The sequence below is a fragment of the Natator depressus genome, chromosome 10, assembly GCF_965152275.1.
Source record: "Natator depressus isolate rNatDep1 chromosome 10, rNatDep2.hap1, whole genome shotgun sequence".
Lineage (NCBI taxonomy): Eukaryota > Metazoa > Chordata > Testudines > Cheloniidae > Natator > Natator depressus.
Window position 1 is genome coordinate 8,386,084 of NC_134243.1, and position 24,958 is coordinate 8,411,041.

The 24,958-nt window shown below is 41.6% G+C and overlaps 1 protein-coding gene across 4 annotated transcripts in view; it reads right to left on the reverse strand.

The window, feature by feature from the left end:
- Positions 1-24,958, reverse strand: part of USP22 (ubiquitin specific peptidase 22) — a 202,453-nt gene that overhangs the window by 132,332 nt on the left and 45,163 nt on the right. Inside the window, exon 1 of one of the 4 annotated variants that reach the window (XM_074965121.1) lies at positions 18,396-18,484. The exons of the other annotated variants lie outside the window; for them this stretch is intronic. The gene's annotated coding sequence lies outside the window, so the exon portion shown is untranslated. Of the gene's footprint in view, positions 1-18,395; positions 18,485-24,958 lie in introns of those variants that run through there. 4 annotated transcript variants of the gene reach the window in all.

The following is a 24,958-nucleotide window of genomic DNA, read 5'->3' on the forward strand; positions in this document are numbered from 1 at the left end:
GAAATAAATAAATAAAAACCACCATGGAATAGGCCTGCACTAAGAAGAAAGCCCCAAACTAGCTTCTCATTTTCCTGTGGCTCTTATAACAAGCCTCATTTTTTGCAGTTTTACTGGCAATTGCTCAGAATTTGTTTCTACTGAAATGACAGTCTCTAAAAAAAGTTCCACCTACTCTCAACTATTCCAAGGGAAGGAGGCGCAGGGCTGAAGGAAAGAAAAAATAATGAAGTGCAGGTTATTATTTTTAGGACTAAGAGCGCATTCTCACTCCTTGGTACCAAGCAAAGAGTCTACTCAAGATCCTAAGCACCATACAATCTGCCAGCTTAACACCAGTTTCTTGCTAGATAATTAGGTTTCACATGATTCTAATGCTACTTAATACCTAAATAACAATGTGGGGAGGGGAGTGGGAAATGACATTCTGCTGAAGCGCTACCCAAGCTTGGCAAAATAAAAACTAAAACACCCTCAATAAATCAAATAAGAATGATGCTCAATTCTTCTAGAGGGGTCTACAGAGGAGGGTGAAGAGAAGAAAGCCAGGAAACAGTTAACAGCCACAGTGAAGACGTCATCACCTGAAAGTTTAAGAACTCACTCAAAGCCATTTCAGGTAGCTAGCTTCAAATGGTCCTGTCTGAAGCACTGTTTGTTGTTTAAGTTGTTGAAAGGCATTCAAGGCTAATGACTTTAAGAACTCTTTTCCAAAACTGTTTCAAGTCTTGAAACAGTATCAATTCTCCAGTATTGACTGGGTCAAAATATCAGCTGCGCCCCCTGGGACAGGACAGAACACACTACAGTTTTATTCAGTCTTTCATATTTCGGTCTATGTGTTATAGATCAGAGTATATGAATTAATGTATATCATTCTTACCACAAAAGTTTCATTGAATAATATAGAACTAGAATCCAAATCTCAAGACAGCAAAGAAAATCTGAAAAAAAAAAAAAAAAAGAAGAATACAAGAGAAGTTACTTACCTTGGACAAAAAGAAAAGGAGTACTTGTGGCACCTTAGAGACTAACCAATTTAACTGGAGTTCTTCAAGATGTGTGTTCCTATGAGTGGTCCGTGTCAGGATGCATGCATGCTTGCTTGTATACTATTGAGCAGAGATTTTTCTCAGCTGTGTCCGCGGATCTGCGCCTGTGCAACTTATACCTTGTGCTCCAGTATGAGGGCACATTGGGAGGGGGAAGACCTGCCGTCATTTTGTCCAACAAATGACTGAGGCAGAGGGGAAGGAGGGCAGGTAGTAGTGGAGTACCCATAGGGACACACATTTCAAAAGAACTTCAGATAACGTACAAGGTAAGAAATTTCTCCTTCTCTTCAAGTAGTGTCCCTATGGGTGCTCCACATCAAGAGATTTGCGGGCATTAATGAGGGAGGGCCAAGGAGGTGGATTCAGTACGGGTCATAGAATAGTGTCACTGAAAGCTGGAACAGCTTTGGAGGCAGGCACAAGAGCATAGTGTTGGGAAAAACATGTGCACCAAAGACCAGGTGGTCACCCTGCAGATGTCTGAGGTAGGTATGTAATCCTACTGAAAAACAGAGATGGAATGAGCAGTCACTCTCAGAGGGGGCAAACCTCCAAGACTTCACAAGAGATTAAGATGTATCCTGAAATCCATTTGGACAACCTTTGGGTGGAAATCAGATGTCCCTTCATTCATTCATTCTGCCATTGAGATGAAAAGGCTCGGTAAATTCCTAAAGGGCTTAGTCCTATCTAGGTAAAAAGCTGAGAGTTCTTCTTACATCCAGTGTATGAATGCTGTTTCTTTTCTTGAAGAGTGAGGGCTGGGGTAAAACGCCAGTAGATGAATCTCCTGATTCATGTGGAATTCTGAAGGAACTCTAGGTACAAAGAAAGAGTGTGGACATATCATCCCCTTATCGTGCTGAAACACCACGTATGGTGGATCAGCCATCAAGGCTTCAAGCTATCCTACCCTCCTGGCTGAGGTGATAGCTATCAGGAACAAGGTCTTAAGGGACAAATGAAGGAAGAAAGAATAGGTTCAAAAGGAGGTCTCAGTGCATTGAGGACTAAGCTGATCTCTCATGGTGGAGTTGGCTCCTTGACAGGAGGGAAGAGGATGAAGAAGTCTTTGATGAACCTCATAGTGGCTGGGTGGGCCAACAACAAACAATGTGTGTGAGAGAGGGGTGGGGGGCTGCACATGCACGGCTAAGTGAAACATTAGCAGAGCTCAGCAATAAGCCTGTGGTTTTTAAATTCGGCAGGTACCAGAGAACGTGTGTCAGATAAGACCAGAGAAGGTATAGATTGGTGACTGCACCAAGTCTGGAAGCATTTCCATTTCTGCAGGTAAGTTTCCCTTGTTGTGGGTTTTCTATTATTAAGCAGCATTATTTGTACCTGTGGGGAGCAGACTTGTTCTGTACCAGAGAGCCATTTAATAGTTCTGCCCTGAGATAAAGCACCAAGAGGCTGGGGTGCATGATAGGTTCAGTTGTCAAGGGAAGCTCTGGGAACCACACCCGTCTCAGCTCCAACAGTGCTATGATTATGGTTACTAATTTTTCCTATTTGTTTTGGCTTTTGAGCAGGAAAAAAGTGTCAGGGGATAAGCATAAGCAATATGTGAGGCCAATGAATGACTAGGACATCTCCCATTGAGTTGTGGCCGTGCCTCCACTTGAGCAGAATAGCTGCACTTTATGGCGTCATAAAGAGCTCTCTCTCTGGGTGACTCCAAGACAGACATACCTCTTGGTCAATGCAGAAATGCCTGATGAGGGAGTTTGCCACTATGTCCTATAGTCCTGGTAGATAAACTGCTGAGATCTGTATGCAATATGATATGCACCAGTTCCATAGTTTTACAGATCTGAAAAATAAGGACTAAGATCTTGCTCCTTCTTGAAGATTGATATACACTGCTGCTCTATTGTCCAGGAGTATTCTGACTGGATGGCCCCTTATATGGGGTAGGAAGTGCTCACAAGCGTAACAAACTCTTCTGACCTCTAATATGTTGATATGGAGGATCGCCGCCTGAGGGGTTCATTTGCTCTGAGCTGTGAGACTTTGGAAGTGTGTGCCTCAGGCCAATCAGGGAGGCGTCTGTAGTCATAATCCTTGTGGGAGTAAGCTGCACATTTTTTGTAGCTCCTTCCACCAGTTTAGAGAATTGAGGACCTTTCCAGGCATGGACTCCTGCTTGGAAAGACTACTCTTGTTCAGGGATTAGCCAGTTCTCAGCCAAGCTTGAAGACAGAGTATGGTCTTGCAAAGGAAGTCTCAAATGTGAAGGCTATTATATGGCCCAGAAGTTGCAGATAAGTCCTTGCTGTGTTTTGTGGACTCTGTTGTATTGTTGAGACAAGACTGGACATTGTGGCAAATCTGTCCTTGGGTAAGTTTGCTGTGGTGGTAGATGGGTCCATAGTGATCCCGATTAAGTCTATGTATTGAGCATGTTTGAGGGCAGACTTTTCCTGCATTGAGGTTGAGGCTCAGTGAGTGGAAGAGATAGGGCCATGATGGTTACCATCTGTAACTTGAGAAATGAGCAACCTTTTAGGAGCCATTTGTCTAGGTAGGGAGAAACAGTTATTCCCATTTTAAGAAGGGGGACTGCAGTGGCCAAGCCAACCACTGATAACTATTCTCTGAGTATGCTTCTCCCATCAGTTGTGTACCCACCTTATAGTAAGTTCACCTAAACAAACTAGAGAAATATAGCTTATGAGAAGATCAGGTGGGACAGTGTCAAAAGCCATATTAAAGTTGAAATATACCACATCTACTGCTTCCCCCACAGACAAGGCTTGTTACTCTGTCAAAAGGAGGATATTAGGTTGATTTGATGTGATTTATTCTTGACAAATTCATGTTGACTGTTACTTACCACCTTATTATCCTCGAGGGGATGGGAGCTTCAGTGATACTCTTATCAGGACATGACACTTCCTAAGACACAGACTCAAGGGGTGACTTTCCCTTTTTCTTATCCCATTCTGGAGCAAAGTGTCATTTCTTCCTTGAGGGTCTAGATAATTTTGAAGTCCTGTCAGGGGCTTTGCTTACTGTTGCAGCAGAGATGGTTACCGGAGCTCTCTCAGCAACCGGATCCAAAGTACATGTGGGTGAATCGGATCCCAGGGGTCTCAGAGACCACTCCATCAACAGGAATTTTAGTCTGCCCACCCTCAATTTGTTAGATCTGCTTTTAAAATCTGAGCAGATCTTACATTTGGAGAGGATGTGGGTCTCTCCCAGGCAGCGGAGGCAATCTGAATGTCCCTCACTGAAGTGGGGGGGAAAACCTGTGGCAATTCTGGCAATGTTTGAAGTCTGGGCTGTTGAACACAGCTTGTACTCGAGGCTGAGAATCAAGGCCTGAGGAAAAAAAACAGAGGCTCAAATTGGGCAAAAGAAGAAAGGGGACAGGAAACCACCTCCAAGTACAAATTGTGCAAAACAATAAAAAGAAAAGACTAGTCAAGAGACATAGCAAGCTGTGTAATCAGCTAATAGACAGTCTCATCCTGCAGGTGATTGAGACGGAACTTGAGTGGTGGCAGGTCCGTCCCCTCCCTATATACCCCTGTACCAGAGCACAAGGGTGTCTAGGATGCAGACCCACAGACACTGCTAATGAAAATCTCCAATCAAGAGCACACAGGTGGTTGCACATCCTGACATGGAGCACCAATAGGGATGTTACTTGAAGAACTTATTAAAATCATACCACATTTCAGCCAATATTTCACTGGTTAATGAACCTCAACAAAAGATAAAATCTATCCTTCAAAAGGAAATGCTAATGGACTACTTCAGTGAAGGTATTCAGCAGAGTTATAATTAATGCCATTAAGTGTTTCAGATCAGCAAAGCTTTCAAAACACAATAAGTCTGCCTTTCAGATGCTCTGTCAGAATCTCTGTGCCATGTAAGGAAGTAAACTTAATATGCCGTAAACCGTTTTCTCCTTTTTGGAGAACAATAAATGAAAGAGAGATACCTGCTTAAAACTTTAAATCTTATGTGCACAGCTAGAGATTTAGAAAGGTGGCATATCAGGAGCACAAGAGACTCTCCCTACCAAACACCTTGAGCAACTCCAGCTTTCTGAACTTAAACTAATAAAAATAGAGGATAAAGGAATCTCTCTACATAAAACAGGAAAAAACTTAAAATTTTACAGACAAGATTCAGTTATTTTAATCATTGTGACGTACAGGTTCTTTGGTTACTCCACAGGGACTCCCTGAAGATAAAAGGCATCACACACAGATAATGCTCCTAAGGCAATGCCAGATTGTGGCACAGGAATAACTGGAGTTAAATCACAGCAGGTTTTCCAGAACAGGTTTTCCGATTCCATTCTAGGACTGCCAACCTGAGCACAAGGTAACTGGGAAATGCCCCGTCAGCCCTAAGTCAGTCAAGGGTAGCTAAATCTAACTTAAGCTCAGTGCCTTAAAATTCATTCTACTCTGAAAATTGGCAGCTTCTCACTCCAAAGATTTATACCACATAGATCAATTCATCTTTATGGATTTTAGTGAGTGAAAAGTTCTACAGATTGTTTACATATTTAACGATCTGTTTCTATTATTTTCCTCCTTCAGGTTTCACAAAAACATTTAATCTTACATTCTATAGAAGAAAGAAGATATTGGGCCAAAATTGATCACTGTAGTTTGGCTCCCTTATTTGAGAAGGGCAACCTGAACGCTAAATTTCCAGGGCTACATTTTTGTAATACTAAGAGTATTGAAAGTTATTCATTCAAATCACTGCTATGTGCCTGCAACCTTAATTTCAACTTCAAAAAGTGGCATGTGTGAATTTCCTTATATTATCCTAAAGTCAGAATGTCTTCTCCAGCAGACCTTCCTTCTGCCAACCCAAAGGGTATGTCTACACTGCAATAAAGAACCCGTGGCTTGCTTGGGTCAGCTGACTTGGGCTCCAGGACTATAAAACTGCAATGTAGACATACGGGCTTGGGCTGGAGCCTGGGATCTAGGACACTCTCCTATCATGGGGTCTCAAAGCCTGGGCTCCAGCCAGAGCCTGAAAGTCTACACAGCAAATTTACAGTCCAGCAGCCTGAGCCCTGCAAGACCAAGTCGGCTGACCCAGGCCAGCCACGGGTGTTTTATTGCAGTGTAGACATACCTTAAGAGATTTACAGTAAGAAAAATGAGGAATGCCTCGAGTCTATTAACTACAACATAACCTACTAACTACAGTTCTCACACACTATTCTGTAGAGGGTAGTTCTTATGTGGCAGACCTCTTAACACACACATTCTACCCCCTACTTCCTGTCAACTTTCCAATGTTCAGAGAACTAGAGCTTTCCTCCCAAAGTGCCTGGGGGGGAGTGTGGAAGAAGAGAAGAGAATGGCTGGCTGGCAGGAAGCATGGGAATCAGCAAAGCCACAGGAAAAATATGCTTGCCACCACTATCCAACTCCCATGGAGTGAGTCATGAAGAGCAATGAATTCCTTCCCCACTCCATATGCTGCTCCCTGGCCCACACGTAGGAGTTTCAGAAGTAGAAACAAATCTCCCTCCTACCCAAGTCCTAATGCACAAGGGCCTCCAAACAGTCACCATCACCAAGCCAAAACACCAGGCTCATCACCTCAGTTAAACTAAAACCAGGCTTTGGGATCAGGAGTGGCCCCCAACAACCTAAAGTTCAGAATTGTTGAACATGACCCACTCCATGGGAGTTGGATAGTGGTGGTGAGAGAGTGGCAAGCATACTTTTCCTGTGACTTTGACGATTCCCATGCTTCCTACCAATAAATCTAAGTCTCTTAAGAGGCGATAAAGCATCCAGAGTACCTCAGTAGATCCATGGAGATAAGGGACAGAAGAAACTAAGAATGTCTTGGGTTTATAATCCTTGATTATCGAATAATTAAAACATTCCTGAAAATGATGTTACCCTTAAATTACTGATACACACTCTCAACCTTAACGCCATCTCAAAAGTTTTTTGCCCATAAATACAATTACACATGCTTTAAGTCCTTGTATTTCCTGTAAAAGGTAAGAATAAGTATAGGTACTTTAAACCTATCATTTTGCAGTGACTTCAGTTTGTCCTCTGGACTGGACATGAGAATTTCCCAATCCTCTAGTTTTCGTGTCTCCATTCCAAGGGAATGAAAGATCATCTCTATGCGATCTTTTAAAGGTACTCAGAAATTTTCTAAGCACTGAACTGTGTGTTGGATTGACATTAAAAAAAGATGACAAAAAATTTGAATCAAAATGTCTTCCTATTCAAAGGAATGAAACCAACTAAACCAAATCACCTAGCAGTGGGGTAGTGAAGTGAGCAAAGTTAAGCGTTAAGTTGTTCAGACATGCTAAGTTTTGTAAGTCAGCTCGAAGGAGTTTTAACATTTCAGAAAATAATATAAAAACAATCTATCCTCGTCCCTGCAAAAAAGGGATGCAAAAAAAAAAAAAAAATGAACAAGAGAGATCAGAACTGTTCAGACATAACAGTAAGACAGAGGAATGAAACTTATTCTCATGTCTTCCTTTAACCACAGCATTTTTAAAAAGATATCTTTGGAAACAGGGGCCTTTCATTTCAACAGCAAGCTTTAATTGGCTATACAATGTCCATCTAAACCAAAAAATGCTTTGAGAGAAAGGCAGATAAATCATTCTATTTTGAAACGGGAGAGAGGAAAGAGAATACTTAAATCTAAAATTCTGAAAAGACAATATGAGAAGATAATTAACACTGAACTCCAGGAAAGCATTTAAATTTTGAACCTAGAAAATACAATGGCTGAACATATGTGTATTTTCTACCATGGAAAAATATCTACTGCTTTAGTAGATACCATGCTCTATTTATGTCTGCTTAAATTAATGTATTAAAGTTCAAATGTGTAAAGATTATCTACTGGATTGAAGTATGTCAGCGTCTATACAGCAAAGATACTTTTAGGAGGCTAGAGAGACATCAAAAGAAACTTTGAGGCATTTATCAACTACACAGAGCATTATTGAGAGTGTACACCTGACAAATTAGTAGCATGTGGTGCTTTAATACGGGCAGCATTTGCACAAATTGCTTCCAGGAGGAGGGGGAGGGGAGGAAGACAGCTTGCTGCTGTATGTGTTATGGGCAATAGCCGATAGGTGCTGGCTGCGCGGCACGTGACTGTCCACTGATTCATTCAGACAAGACAGCAACTATAGTCCTGTCACATTTGCAAAGTAGAAAAAAGAAGAACAAATTCAGATTCTATCTGACATCACTATCAGCAAGTACTGGGCCCACAGGAGCATCTTCGTTACCACTAATGACGACCACAGAAATAGTGTTTCATTTACTACAAAAACTGCTGAACAGTAAAGCCACCAATAACTTAAAATCTTGTGTTTAGAAAAACAAATTAGCTCTAGAAAGGAATTTACTAGTTAACTGAACAAACCAATCTTGGTTAAGCCTGTGCAGGTTTTTTGTTTTAATAAAGAGCCAGTGAGATTTTTCTTAAATTGTGTAAGTAAAGAAAAAAAAAAAGTGATTGTGCAGCTTAAAGTCATCAATTCAGAAATCAAGTCTGTGGAGCGCTGAGCTATTTGATAACTGGAAGGTGACAGAGCTAGAAGAAAACTGGAGTATTTTGGTGAAATGCACATGAACTGGGTTTTAAACTTCTGAAGCAAATTGTGATAGTTGTTTGGATACCGGTACAATTAATTACCTAAAAGTCAAGACATTTAGGTAAAACTCAGTGCAGCAAAGCAGAAACTGGGTGTATCTGGGTAGCTCTCTCAGGCAATAAAGTACAAGGCCAGGTTCGAGTCTGAGTCAGTGACCTGAGAATTCTGTTTAGTGGAATTGTGCTCTGAAGAATATATTGGATGTTACTGAACATTTAGAGGCGCTTTAATTCCGATCGCCACAGGACACCAAGGTCTGTTAATATCAGATCCTATCAAAAGCTTGCTGAGGAGGAGATTGCTGATGAGAAACTGGGAAATTAGGAACAAAATTTCCTAAGGATGAAAGGTAAAAAGAAAACCCGATGTCCTTCCAGACAGAACAGTGCAACTGTTAGTTACATTCTTACCACTATGCAGAAACTGTTCCCCGGAAGAGATTGGGGAGGGGGTCTACTTTTTGACCCCGTGTATCAGAGTGTAAATTGACCAAAAGCCACTTGCTTGTACAAATAGAACTGTACATGCCATGGAATTCAGTTATGTACTATTTTCAGATTGAATACATTTTTTTCCTACATCTGTGAAATAAGAAGATTCTAACACCAGCATGTCTTGGAGGAGACCACGCTACCAGTGTGCTGCCAGCTGGCCTGAAGCCGATGCGTGGGCACAGGTATCCACCCAGAGACAGAGGTAAAATCAAGGCCAACTGAACTTGGACCTATAAAATACTTTAGTGTAAGACTGGCTACCTGAGAAAATGGAAGAGATGAACATCACACATGAAGTAGCAAGCAATGCTGTGAGAAGATAAACACCCAGGACAACAACAATCTGTTTTGCTCAGGGTAGAAGACTTGCCCATTTTAAGATGAGCTAGAGCAAATCTGATTCCATCCTCTGTACCCCGCTTGATGTACTCCTATTTGATAGCATGGAAACACTTCACAACTTACTCATAAGAACAAAAACAATAACGAACCAGACAAACCATGGGACATGAAGAATAAGACCCAAAGAAGCCTGATATCTTGTCAGTGTGGAGGAAAACCAGATTCCAGCATGGCCAACCTGCTTAGGTGGAAGGAAGCGGGGTATATAGCTTTTTACTTAAAATTTACCAATGTGAGCTGATTTTTCCAGCTTTTGGGGGACGTATTCTGGGTTCTTATGAATGTCACTACCAGTGGCATATGTAAAAGGACAACATATTGCCTCATGATAGCAGAAGTGTCCCCTATCTTTCTGCCCATGTGGTGCATGCAGCAGCTGCCAAGCCCATCTCCAACACTACCAGTTCCGTTCTCCTTCAATTCTCAAGTCCTGGAATCCCCTGGGATATTCCCCTTTCTGCTGCATGGCCTAGGCAGGATGGGAGTGCCCAGTTCACCATGTGCAACAGCCACATGGCTCAATTCAAAATGGCAGATTAAGGGTAAGAGAAGGGAGAGAAGAGAAAAAAAAAAGTTATTTTATTGCAAAAATTACATATGAAATAAAGCATTTACACTGAATCTACATTGAACCATATGTCAGAACCAGCGTGTAATTAGGTTTCTAAACCTGCAACCACGCTTCGTCTACTTGAGATACAAAAAATATAAAACTAAGCAGATTTATTTTATGTAATACCTTTTCAGCAATCTAAAGGGCATTTAGGAATCAAACTGACATGCAACTAAAACAAGTTATAAATAGCAGGGGGCAAAACACACAACCCTCTCCCCCTGGGCAACAGGAGCTAGCTACAGTGGCAGTTCGGAAAAGGGACAGGGAATCCCAAAAAGACCTTATTTCATTTCCTGCTAAATGACCGGATGTTTGCTGGATGCTATAGCGTAGAAAATACAACCAACAGAAAACAACAAACTAGGTTCAGGAAAATGGTACACAGTCAGGTACTTGTGGAGGAAAAGCCCCCTAAAAAAACCTATACAAGCTGAGTGAGGGGTGGCTACCAGGGTATGGAATGGAATGCAAGAACAAGAGACCTATTAGTGTTGCCCGATGGTCTTTGCTCAACCACTAGGTTATGGAAGTCTCCAGTCTTTTCAAAGTGCTCACCCAGAGAAGATAATGGAGGGAGAATCTGGAAAAAAAAAAAACAAAAAAACAAAAAACCCCCGAGGGAAAGAGTCCTCAGAAAGTTGCTAAGGAAACCTCTGCCCTGAGCAAGGAAGAAGTAGCACTAGGGAGCAGTGTAAGTGCAGTTTACCAAGTATACCTGGAGAGCGTGTTGACAGACTGCACTTGGGGGTAGGGAAATAAACAGAATTAAGAATAACTTCTAGCGTACCCCAAATACTTGGCAGAGACCAATGGCTTGTCTACGCTAGAAAGTACTACTAGCCTTGTACGGACCCCCGTCATGTGAATAGTTATATCAGTATAAAGGTGTTATCACTATAGCTATTCCTATAGGGGGAAGGGAATAAGAACACTGGCATAACTGCATTCACACTAGGGCTTTTACCAGTATAACTATTTTGATTAAAAAATATAAAAAATGACATCCCTATGCAATATAGTTATACCCGTAACATTTTCAAGTGTAGACCCAGGCCTGGGGGGAAAAAAAAAAAAAAAAAAAAACCACCACTGCAGAGTAGCAGATTCCTTTGCTGAAGTAGTACAGGTTAAAACTTACTTCACTGGTCCATTCCCAATTTCCATCATCAGTCTGGGAGTGTATGCCTGCAGCTTTTCCAATTTGGGTAGCATGCTGACTACAAACTGTAAACAGCCTCAGTTTCAGCCACTTGTTTGTCTAGCTGTGTATAGGTTGATGCCAGTCTGGCTGGCTGCCTGCCTTGCCACTCTTTTGTTCACTGAAAACATCACCTTTGCTTTCATGGACTATGCAAAATGTAATACACTGATATGAACAGACACTGCATGTTAAATATCTCTCAAAAAAAGCACACACTATCACTATCCTGCACCTGCTGAATGTATTCTTAAAACTGAATCTGCATCTCTGGGTCTGTGTAATTAGGAAAAGTTCCCATTAGCTATGGCTAAGGCAGGTACACAAGTTCATCCAGCACCATGGTAGTGAGAGAAACATCTATATCCATGTAATTCAGTGGGACTGGACCTCCCATTCCTGGTAAGTGTAGTTTTTTAAAATTCTAGCATACTGCACTTTTGCCGATTATCTTATATATACACACATCCATGAATTTGCTGATTATCAAGGACTCACATCAGAACTGATCAGTATCCCTGTTAGTATACTACAGGGCTTGTTTCAGGGCCAGAGGAAAAAAGGGGAAACAGAATAGGCAAATGGGTTCCATTAATGTCTCCTGTACAGCTGAGGAACTCTAACTAGCTAAAATCCCAGGGATCTCCAGCACATTGATCACATGCCCCTACAAGACAATACATAGTATTGCAAAGCCTCCACTGAACTGGTGCCGCATTGTCCAATAACTGTTTGGGGTAGACCGGTTCCACAGGGCCACTGATATGGTCTTCCATGGTGAGGAGACTGCATTTCCTTGCAGTCTGGAGCTGCACTTTCAAAGATAGCTCACTGCAGAGGTACAGAAATGTGGCATTCCTCATCCAGGAGGCTATTCAGCTATTGCTGCTCACCCCAGGCCACTGGTTTTCAAACTGTGGGGTGTGCATGAGGCTATCAGAGGGCAGGTGGTTCAGATCTTTCTCTTGTTTCTTCAAAATCGTGTTGATAAAATAAGAATTCCTCTCACTAGCTCAGTCTCCTGCTCCAGTTCCTGCTGCTGCTGCCAGACTGGAAGAACAAGGAGGGGGAAGTGATGAGAAGTGAGGAAGGTAGTCTCCTCGCATGTGCAGCGGGGAGGTGGGGGGGGGGGTCTTGGAAGCAAGAAGGCCTTGTCTACATGGGAAAGTGTTATACTAGTGCAAAACAGATAGTCCAGGTTTACTTTACAAACTTTTACTGGCATAGTTACGTTGGTCAGGGATGTGAAATGGTGTGATCACTTATTAACACAGTTGTGTCAGCACAAGCCCCTAGTGTAGACCGTTATACCAGAAAAAGTGCACTTTTGCTGGGATAACCTCACTCACTCATAGGTGGGGAGGCTGGAATAAGTTACACTGGCAAAGCCCAGTTTTGTCGGTATAAGGTACGCCCATACTAGGAGTGCTTTGTCATTACAGTATGCTAGTAATAGCTATACTTCCAGTGAGCTCCTAGCCTAAACCTGGCCATGGTTAAACGGCTGCAAACTCCTGTGTGAACACACACACACACACACACACACACACACAGTTTAAGAGGTTTATTTTGGTTTAAACTTTAACCTATTCCTAATCAATTTAAAATTAACAGAATTAAGCCACTCAAACCAAAACAAGAGAGTGTCCACAGGAGTCTGCACTAGTTTAACTATTGGTTTAAATTCACACCTTGGTTATACTGGAGCAGCTTTCCTGTATAGACAAGGCTTAACACAATAGATTACAGAGTTTCAGACCAAAAGGAACCATAACACATCAAGTATGACCTGCTGCATATCACAGGCCACTAAAGTTCACCCATGTACCCCTAAGCTGAGCCCAGTGACTTTAGTTACACTAAAGCATTTCAGTCTTCAGGAAACTAAACTGACATGTGCCACAGCTAGGGAACAGGAGAGACTGAGGTTTTACGATTTCCCGAGGTCCCTGTAATGGTAGGGAACTGATTAGGCGATTAGGTCTAGATTAAATTTTTGTTGCTTGTAATTTGTGTGAGTGTGAGAGATGTGCAAGTACAGTATATTCCACTTAATACCAATTCCAATATTAACAACTTTCACTGAACAGAAACATTTTGCCAAGAATCAATTCTGTCCTATTAACTTTGATGTTAATAGGATTTGGATAATGGCTACAGGCATGCCACCTATTAGCAACTTTAATCAGGAGAGAGGTCCGACCTTCACTCAATACGCTGGCTCTGAGCCTGTGCAGCAAACATGTGGAGCTGTCTCCCATGGACAAAGTTAGGGTTCTGAAGTCTCTGTGTAAGCCTGGTGCTAAGAAAGTGTGAGCATCTGAGAAGTTTGGTGCGTGAAACAGATTTTGAGACATTGTTAAGAATGGAAGTAACGTTTTACAGGAGCCCGAGGTCAGCGCAAACCAGGGCCAGGAGCAGTAATGTAACAGCAAGGATGGCAAAACTTTGATTTCTTTAGTTTGATTTTAAAACAAAACATTTTCTGTTCATAAAATTGTGTGCTCCTTCACTGTCACACGTGGAACATTGACTAAGTATATATGATGCACAGTATACCAAGATTTAAGTTTGCTCTACTTACAGTTTTCAGAGTAACAGCCGTGTTAGTCTGTATTTGCAAAAAAGAAAAGGAGTACTTGTGGCATCTTAGAGACTAACCAATTTATTTGAGCATAAGCTTTCGTGAGCTACAGCTCCCTTCATCGGATGCATACTGTGGAAAGTATAGAAGATCTTTTTATACACACAAAGCATGAAAAAATGGGTGTTTACCACCACAAAAGGTTTTCTCTCCCCCCACCCCACTCTCCAGCTGAAGAAGAAAGAATGAAATATGCTGCTTTCCTTTTTTTAAAACTTGTTTATGTTTAACACAGTACTGTACTTGCTCTGTGTGTGCGTGCACGCGCGTGTGCTGCTGCCTGATTGCATACTTCCAGTTCCAAATGAGGTGTGTGATTGACTGGTCAGTTCGTAACTCTGAGGTTTTACTATAGTGGTTACAGCACATGACTAGCTGTCACAAGATCTGGGTTCTTTTCTCAGACCTCACAGTGAGACTTGGACAAGTCACAATCTCTACATCTCAGTTTTCCTAATCTGTAAAAACAGGACTTGCATATCGGCTAGCACACCAGGGTGTATCAAGTATTTATTATGAACATTTGTTAAGGATGGGAGGTGCAAGAAGTGTAAAATATAAACTTATTCTTGGAATCTTAAAATCCAGGGGTTTGCATAATTTTGTTGCTTCTTTAGGCAGAGTTCATTGCACACACCAGGAGTTCCCTGCATTCCTCCATTCTCTCTCACAAACTCTCTCTATTTCAGGGAGTTGCTCCAGGACAGGAGGGCAACACTACTTACACAGTTTGGTTTTTTTTTGTTTTTTTTTTGTTTTTTTTTTTTTTTTTTTTACAGTTGACCCCAAAAAGGCTGCTTTGCCTTTGAACGTTCATACCTAAATAGAGTGTTATCTTCACCTTAAGTTCTGTTTTATATCATCTGCAAACATGTACAAAGTGCACTGAAAAATAAATAAATAGGAGTTCTGTCGTAGTTGTTCAGAACCTAACGGGTTAACGATGCTGAGAATCTGTTTACAGATGAGATTGTAAGGCCCCCACCTGGGTGTTTTTGATGTCTCACTTTGGGAAATATACCTCATAAAACGCTAACATAGCTGAAATCTCATGTGACTGCCCAAACTGTGAAGCAAGTATTTTTTATATTGCATTGTTTTTCCTGTAACTGACATATCAATAAATGTTCCTCCATTTCAAGGTTATTTAAAAACCACTGCATGCCACTAGCTTGACCAGGAGTGGTCAACCAAGGGATCGGAGTAGAGAATGTGAAAGGGTCCAGGAAAAGGGGGTTGGGATCCTGGCAAGGCAGAAGGCTGTGGAAAATAAATTCCTGCAGAGCTGATATTCCCAGGTGTGGAGGCCATTTTGAGCATGTGGGGAGACGAGCTGCTGGAAGCAGAGCAAGCTTGGAAAGGTTCTTACTTCACATCCACTAAAGTGGCAGCATCCATTAGGCACTTAGAACAAAAGTTTGTTAACCACCTGTACAGTTATGTTGTAATGCACCACCATAAATACTCACCAGCAGAGGTTCCCTCCCATCATAATCAGGCTTGGTGTCCACCTGGATTTTGGGAGCTGTTTGTTCCCCCATGTCTGCCTTGGGCTCTTGTTTGAGGAAAAGATCCTGGCTTCAGAGGAAACTGCCTCATCCTCAGAGTCCTGACTGGGAACTGGTGTTCACCGCTGTCCCTGAGGCACTGTCCACAGCATAACATGGTTCAGTGGTAGTCTCACTGGCAAAAATCCAATCCAGTTCCTCAAAGTGGGGACAGGTACTTGGAGAACTTGTCTCTCTCTCCTTGGTTTTTCGTAATTCTGCTGGAGCTCTTTTCCTTTACCTTCAGCATCGAGAAATGTTCTGTGAGCGACCCCAATGGTCGTCTGCATTGCTATCCACTTGTATAGCTTCATCTTATAGTGGCTGCTGTTAAGGCAGGCCTGGACTGTCTCCTCTCCTCAAGTCCATGAGTTCTTACACAGCTGCATATAAATGCATGATTCATGGCTGCTATAATACTTCAAGAGTATGGAATGACAAATAGGATGCTCCTGGCTAAGTGCCAGCATTTAAATAGGGAGGTGATATCTGGTCAACATGACCCCAGAGAAGCAGAGGGGACACTGGTAAAATAGACAGGTTGGTTCTGTTGTGAAGCAATGTAGTGTGCAATTGTGTAGTGTAGTGTAGTGTAGTGTGAGGGCTGAAAAGTTAATCCGAAATACAGATGTGTCCACACAACTTTTTTCCCCCTGCACTAATTCATTCTGAAATTAACTTCATTCACCTTGAAAATGATTATCCAATTAGCAAAAATTGGGCAGTTAGTTTGGAAGAATTATATTGTGTGGATGCAGGACACTAATTAAAAAACAATTTAATACACAAAAACACCCATGTAGACAAGACCACCCTTTGGTATCTTCTAAATTAATCTTTGTTCACATGGTTGCCAAAAGGTCAAGCAAAAAGTCTAACATATTAGACTAGTGCTATGATAATGAGACCCAATCCTTCATTCACAGGCAGGTCAGCAAGGTCTGGAAGTACTACAAAGACCTCAGCCTTTTGCAGTTAGCCTAGATCTAAGAGCAGCGCAAGCCACCTCCAAAGAAAAAGTAGAACTGTCTGGGTTCTGGGAGCCACCGGAGGAAGAAAAACCCAAAGGCTAATGGGACATACCCAGAGTACAATCCAGACTAAATGAGTAGCTGTGTCACCCATTCCATCAAACCTGGTGGTGCCCTTTACAATGCTTTATGGCTGTATCTTTTAAATGAATACAAGTAATGAGGCATAAAAGTCAGAAATGGTTGCAAGAAAAATAAAGATAAACGCAACTAATGCCTAACTTAAACTGTGTTAAATTCAAAGCAAAGTTTTTCTCACCATGTGCTCTCAAACAGTCTTACTGGTCAAACTTCTTAGACCACGACCCCTTCCTCTGTTTAATGGCGGTTTCCTTTGTCCCTTCTTGTGCAGTGACTCAATGGAGGGAGAGAGGGAGAAAGAGAGAGAGAAGGGGCGTCTGCCCTTTCTTTTTATAATCTTGTCGCCCCCCCAAAAGCATTTCCAGCTGAGAGTAAAGGCAACAGCCAGTCTGCGTGGAAGGGAATTCCATGCTGTTCCTTTGCTAAGATGTAGATTTTTTTTGCCCCCGTCCCTTTTCCTGCCAAAGAATAGCCATTTAGCAGGTAATGACCCATTGGTCTTGTTTACACTTGGCTAAGCCGTCAGCTTGCCTTCTGTCTCTGAGGAACTGGCTTGATGACTCTGTTCATGGCTTAAATGCAAATTAAGTAGAGCACACATTCTTTTGTTTGAGAAAGGCCTGTTTGCCAACTTCTGTTTGGGCAGGGCTGTGGTTTGGAACATGCATCATCACATAGTGGCCTCTTCTAACTTCACATACAATGTTGCCATACCAGGACAATAATGACCAGCAAATTATGAGTTTTCAAGTGATACCTTGTACAAAGATTATTACAATAGAAAACACAGGGGTATATTCTGTCACAGCTAGTAATAAGCCAAAAGCAACAAGACATCATGCAGACATGGGTATGCCATTAAAGTGTTACTGTGCAAGACAGTATGATTGCTATAATTTGGGACACGGAAAATCAAGATGCAAATTAAAAATGGGGGGGGGGGAAGAAAGGGGTGTACAAAATACTCCTGGGTGAATTCTGTGCCAGAAAACTAAAAATTCTGCATATTTTATTTGTAAAAACAATATAATCATGCCAGTTTCTCTTATTTTGGTAATTTATTTCAAAATACCTGTATGTCTGTAACAATACAAAACAAAAATTCAGGGAACATTTTTTGACAAATAGATTCCTTACTAGGCATATTAATACAGAACTTTGAACAATAATTCATTTAAACTACAATATAGAAACATATTTCCAGCACCTCTCAGAAGCAGTGCAAAGGCTTGGGAGAATCAAGGGTAATGGAGTAGCTGAGGGAGAAGGGAGCAATTGCTGGGAAGGAGCCTGGGAGTGAACCTAGAGAGCTGCTGGGTGTGGATGGGAGAAGTATGGAACAGGAGGGTTGTTTTTTTTAAGCTGCCCCGTCCCATGTGTCCCTGCACTCCCACTCCCATTCAGCTGGGCATAGCTGCCCTGTCCCCATGTGGCGCTGCACCCCCACTCAGCCACTGCCCCTCCCCCCGTCACCAAGTGGCCCTGCACTCCCATACCTTGTCCCCATGTGGCCCTGCACCCTCACTCCCATTTGGCTCAATGCTGTCACCCCACCCGCTCCTGCACCCCCCACCCCAGTCTGTCTCCCTCCACTAGCCCTTCTGAACCCTGATCTGAGAGACCCCCAGCAGCCATGGCTGCCCTGCTCTGTCCATCCTCCCCCAACATCTGTGCCTCCTCACCTGGGCTTGCAAGCAGGGCGCTGTGAGGAAAGCAGGCTCTGCCCCATCCCCTTCTGCAGCTGGCTGCGCCAGCTGCCCTCTCTTCTGACACCACATCAGACCCTGGTGGGCAAAAGGTGTAATTACAGCTTCCCTTCACCACCTTGTCAGAATCAATTATTCTGCAGGGGAGGGGAGGATATCTGCAGGGGGCATTCATTCTGCGCTTGTATAGTGGTGCAGAATTCCCCCTGGAGTAATAAGATAAGTAGTGCTACAGCAAGCTTCTCCACCACACCCTTTTGCCTGAACCTTGACCTAGAGGGATTACCTTCAAGTAGTGCAATGGCAATGACAGTCTCATCAGAAATGCACACACCTGGCCGCTAAAGCATCATGGTAGTTAGGATAAAACAATATGCTTTTTCCATTTCTACCTATATGCTGGCTGACACCACAAACTTCAGTCACAGTTGCCATACTGGTGACTAAGCAGTGACATTGGTTATAGGATACAGTTTTTCCAAGAGTTATCCAGACTCTCAAAATGTATTCAAGAAGAAGTTACTTAGGGTTCTTGAGGACCCCTGCTCCAGTACAAGAATGCCACTACCCATCTCTTCTTCAGATCTCCACTGTACACCTCTCTGCCACAATGTTCAAAAGACAATTCAGACAGCTAATGATGGCTCAAAGGGCAGTTACTAGGGTTAGCTGACAATATATGGCCAAGACCATCTTCCCTCGTCCTTTGTATGTCATTTGCCTTCTTAGGGCCTGATTCTGCAAATACCATTGTACACACTGGATTAGCCCAACATGTGAGTATTTGCAGGATTAAAGCCTTAGATTGTAAATTCCCAGGAACAGGGCATGTATTTGTGCAGCATTTAGCACAATGGAGTACCGTTCCCAGTTGGGAACTTCAGAGTGCTACTGCAATAATTACAAAATAAATTCACAGGTATCTCATGATGAAAAATATCTATGTTATTGGCCAGTGATTGGATATGCTGAGTCACTGTGAACTGAAAGTGAGAAAACTCACAAAATTGTATCCTTCTTTCATCTGGAAAAATATACAGAAGAGCCACAAGGAAAAGCAAATGAAGGTGCTGTAGACAGACTGACCACCCTGGGTATTAGTATACAAGTTAACAAAGAAAATATAACCCTTCCACAAACATTTACTGCTGCAGAAGGTACTACTAAGAAGCAGTGAAAGGGAAAAACGTTTATTCTCCTTAAATCTAAATATCTTCCTCCACCAAAATATAAACAAACTTTTCCTAGGACGACAAACCATAATTTTACATTATTCTCTCTCTCTTACTAGTACAGAAGCAGGATGTTTCACTCTAATAGTTCTTTACTAAAGCCAGAACGTTCATATTGCTTTTGATTGCACTAGTTTTACTGCTTAGCTTTCTGGCCATGGGACTCTTCAAATAATTTTCTCCAGTATATCATATAGCTACCAAAAGGCAGGCTAAAGCACGTGCTGGTTCTGTGACAGCAATGCGTTATCACTCTCATCTGCAACAAGATTAACACCTACAACCGTGGAATACAGAGTAATGATCAGGCCTGAAAGGTTGGGTGAATAAATAAAGAGAAATTAAGAGGGAAGAGAGAGAGAGAGCAATGCATATATGTTTGCTAAAACCATAAGCATCACAACTAATAACGTTTACGCAAGATGCAGTGCTATAGCTAGTGCAGTAGGAACACTAATTGAAGTTTTAAGAAAGAAGAATATATATGAAAAATGATTAGAGAGGGAACTACTGAATTTCAGGTAACAGAAGTTATCCGAATATATAGACCTGGGGGGGGGGGGGGGGGGAGGGGAAAGAGACACACACACACACACACACACACACACTAAACAAAAAGTTGAGTCTTGATAAGCAATAAAAGTTTTCTACTGGCTAGTACAGAAGCAATAAAGGCAATTGGCAAATTTTAAGTATACAGTTAGCATATTAAGACCGACAATAAAATGATCACCAAATAATTCCGACATGAAAGGATATTGTATAGCATCATTAAAGGAAATTCTAACTCTGTATTACTACTCACACCAAAGTGCACAGATAGCTAGTCATATAATATAAAGGATTTAGCTAAGAGTCTATTCAATAGCACTATGCACCACTACACCAAAGAATGACCTTGGGCTGGCAGCAAGCTTTGAGATGACACTCCAGTCCACCTCTGCAAGAGAGGACAAGTGAATGGTCCCATTGCTTGGCACTATCACAATATTCTGTCCCAAATGGTTCTCAGATAGTGAAATCAAACAAATGGCCCCAAAGAGAAGAAAATTAATCTTCATAATTTATTTTGTTATCTTAGATTACATTAGTGTTAAAACAAAGATTTCAGGGAAAACAAAGTATGCAGTTGAAAGAAGCAAGCACAGTGGGGCTGCCTTTCTGTTTGAGAGTCTACTTTGACTAGCACCCCTTTTTTGGGCCTCATGAACCAATTCGTTCTTTAAAATCTTATCTAGATCCTAACCCAAAAGCAAGATCTATGGGATGGTTTCTTAGCAAGAGATAGAGTTTCAAAAATGCTTCAGGGTAAACAGATTCCATCAGGCATCAGCTAGTCCTTTTGTGCAAACACTGTTGTTTCATAAACCAGAAGGGACCTTTGAGGATCTGCTGTTGACAACACAGAAAGCACATATTAAATGATCCTCTTCCAAGATCTTAACTTGAAACAATGAATTTGTTCTTGTGTATGGAGTAGCTTGGAGCAATGAGGTGAGCCAACATTAGGCCTGAAATGTCATCACACCATATAGTACGGACTGGAGTTACACTGGTCATTGATGAAACTGCTGTACAAAAGAAAAAACTGTATTCTGTTCAAATAGAAACTAAAACCTCAGTGTTTGTCAACCTGATTGATTGTATATATCAAGTACCTGTATCTTCTGAAAGAGAAGCTTCTGAAGTTTTATTTTCAGATGGTATTAAAAAAGAAAATAGACAAACTATAAATATTTTTTAAAAGTATTTGACAAAAAGCACTCCGTTGCCAGAGACAACCGCTATTTTTCAAAGCTGATCAATCTTAGTGTGGCCAATGTAGTTTTCACTGCTTAACAGTGTATCAAAAAATCAGCATATTTGCTTGGTATTCAGGCTGGGAAGTTATGTTATTGTTCTGACCCTATATGCAAGATATGGTAAAAAAAATCCTTTCAATAGTGCAGGGACGTGTTAATTTTTACAATTTGATTTTAAATGTAAGTATGCACAGCTTTTGGGTAGGTCCTACATTTTACACCCTTCTCTCTAAAACAGCATGAGAGATTCTCAACCCCTGCTCTCGGGTGCTCTGCACTGCTGCAACAGCACAAAGTAACCAGAATACCAGCATAACCAGTCACCTGGGGATACCATACATGGTGTAGAGCAAACATAGCTATCTGCTATGTAACCTCTCTTCCCAACAGTGTATGGGGGTTGTTGTTTTGCTGGAACGCTGTTGCTCTCCAGCTATCACCCTTTGGTATACTGGCCACCTGGGGACACAGCCAGCTAGCACAGTTTAGTGAAGACCGGAGACTGGGCCAGAGCAGAACCAAAGACCAGAAACAGTTATTTTACAACCCCCTCACTCTCAGGTGCACCCAACAAAAACTGGGCACAGGTGAGAATCTGGACCAGACACTTTAAACCCAACTTCTATAAAATATCATAATTGAGTTTTATTAGCAAATATATTACTAGCATAAACAATTATTATTTAAACTTGGAGTCATGCTGATGTGAAAAGGTTTAGAGGGTGGTGTTAATAAATAATTTTTTTCTTTAAGATACTGGTCACTTTATTTGATTTACTAAAATAAAGTGCTATTTGAAATGCAGATTTTCCTCCTCCTAGTTAAATCACACAGAACAGGCACTTTGCACTCCTGGGTTTGTTAATTTTGAAATGGAAATCCGAGTAGAGGCAGGTTGTTTGACCACAAACACACATCTAAATATGCTCTAGTGACTGCACACTGTAAAACAAGTTTTGCATATTCTGGCCTCTGCACATGAAAGTCCAGTGCATCCTAGAAAATGTGCAATATTTAAAATTGCAGGTACTATCACCCAATAAATATTACTTTGCATTTATAGAGCCTTTCAAACAAAGCTAGGTGTTCGCCTTATTTTACAAAAGGGGAAAACAGGCACATGGAGAACATTAAGTGACTTTTCCAAGATCACAGAACAAGTCAGTGGCAGAGTAAGGAATAATACTCAGGATCAGGACTCACAAATCAACTTCAGTAACCTCTAGCAAGCCTGCCAGATCCGCCAGGCCCCATCCAATGTCATCTTTGACTCAGACTTTAGATAATCATGATGATCCCTTCTGACCTTAGTCTGACCTCCTGCACACTGCAGGCCACAGAATCTATCCACCCACTCCTGTAATAGATCCCGAACCTCTGGCTGAGTTACTGAAGTGCTCAAATCATGATTTAAAGACTTCAAGCTGCAGAGAATCTACCATTTACATTAATTTAAACCCACAAATGACCTTTGCCCCCATACTGCAGAGGAAGATGAAACCCCCCCAGAGTTTCTGCCAATCTGACCCAGGGAAAAATTCCTTCCCGACCCCCATATACGACAATCAGTTAGACCCGGAGCATTTGATGAGCAACACCCATCAGCCAAACACTAGGTAAAAGAATTCTCTGTAGTAACTCAGAGCCCTCCCTATCTAGTGTCCCATCACCAGCCTATGGAGATATTTGCTGCTAGTCGTTGGAGACTGCCTACAATGGCACATAGGCAATCTCATGATACCATCCATCCTCTGTCCACAAATGCCTCCCAGTGGCCAAACATCCCCAAACCCTCTTTATAGCACCACTGCCTGAGCCATCTGTTTGATCGTCATAATCTTGTCTTGCCTTTGTTCTCCTCCCCCAGTGACAGGTAGTTAAGATCACCTGAGCCTTCATTTTCTTAAAGAGTCTTCCCCAGCCTGGCATAGTATCCCTTGATACGTTTCAGCAAGAATCTAGCTGTATCATTTGTTCCCACATGGACAATCATTAGATTCCTTCCTGCTCCTGCTGACAAAGGCAGGGAGATTCAGGGGTTCATGCAGGGGAGGGAATTATTAGTTTAATGCAGAGACTAGCAGGAAATAAAGACCTGTTTACTTTGTAAGGTAGGCCATACTACACACTGCATGGCACTTTCCTCAAAACTGTTTTTTCAGATTTTTGTGTATCCATGTCTCATTGAGAGAGACTTACATAACCAGTTTTGAAATCTTCACTCTAAACTATTAAAAATTGTCAGACAGTATCTGAATAATTTCTGAAAATGTGAAGGACATCCCCTCCCCACACCTTCATGTAACTTTAGCAGGCTTCCTCTATCCCTTTCGAAGATTATGTTTGAACCACAAGAAAGCATAGGATGTTTCCCTAGTTAGGCCTAGTCTACACGCAGGTATAACTAAAGATGTGACTTTAAATAAGCTTAGTTAAACTGGTACAGCTTTGTATGTAAGCACCTTTAAATAGATTTAAACCTGATTTATCGGTTTAGATTACATTTACAGGGGCAAGCTAGACCAATAAACAACAGGCTTAAACTGCTAAAAGTAGTCCACTTAAGGGGCTATTTAAACTGGTTCAAGTTTGCATGCAGACAAAGCCTTAGAAGCACCTGAAAAGACAGTAGTTTAATCACAAAAAAGTGTATCCTCAACCGTAACATACTACAGTATAATGCCGCTACCACAACACTATAATACAAGGGGGGCGGGGGGGGGGGGAATAAAAAGAGTTACCCAACCAATATTTTTCTTTGTTCCCTTTAACGTTGTTAGAGATGTATTTGCAAGATTAAATTATGACTTCTCTGCAGGATCAAATCAAACTAAAGTGAATTATTCTGAGTAAGAGTGCCCACACAGGGGTTTACTGCAGTTTAACTAAACCACTTTAAAATTCACACCTTTAGTTAATCTGGATTAATTTTCCCTGAGTATCCCCATGTAGACAAGCTCTTAGTCTACTAAATTTGGGAAGAGAACAGTACAAAACACCTGCCTGGTATTAGAGTCCTCTCTGAATCTTCGGATAAAATATAAAACTAAAAGTTTAAAACTCGTGTGTTCCAGTGATGACGTGCTCTTTCTGCAGCCTTTGGCGAGTTGTAACCTTATTCCCTCAGGTTTCCCCATCTGTAAAATATTTACTGCAGGGATGACTGAGGATTAGCCAATGTTATGAAGCAGTTTCATTAGAGTTCTGTTTCATCAGAGCTCCATATATTTTATTTTTAAAGTGGCAATACTTCAGTGGACATACAGTCCCTCAGAAACAAAGCTACTCCACACAATCATTGAGGAATTTAAATCAGTCCAGACTTGGCACAACCACCTTCTCATTTTAGGATGCAATAAAGCAGGCAAGTGTTAAAACAGATTGCTCTGTTTGCACGAATTTGAATCTTAACCTTGCTGAGACACTTTTGAAAGTGGTATTAATGAGGTATTAGAGAACCTGGACTCATCTGTAATGGCAAATTTTAAAATGTTAAACATTAGCA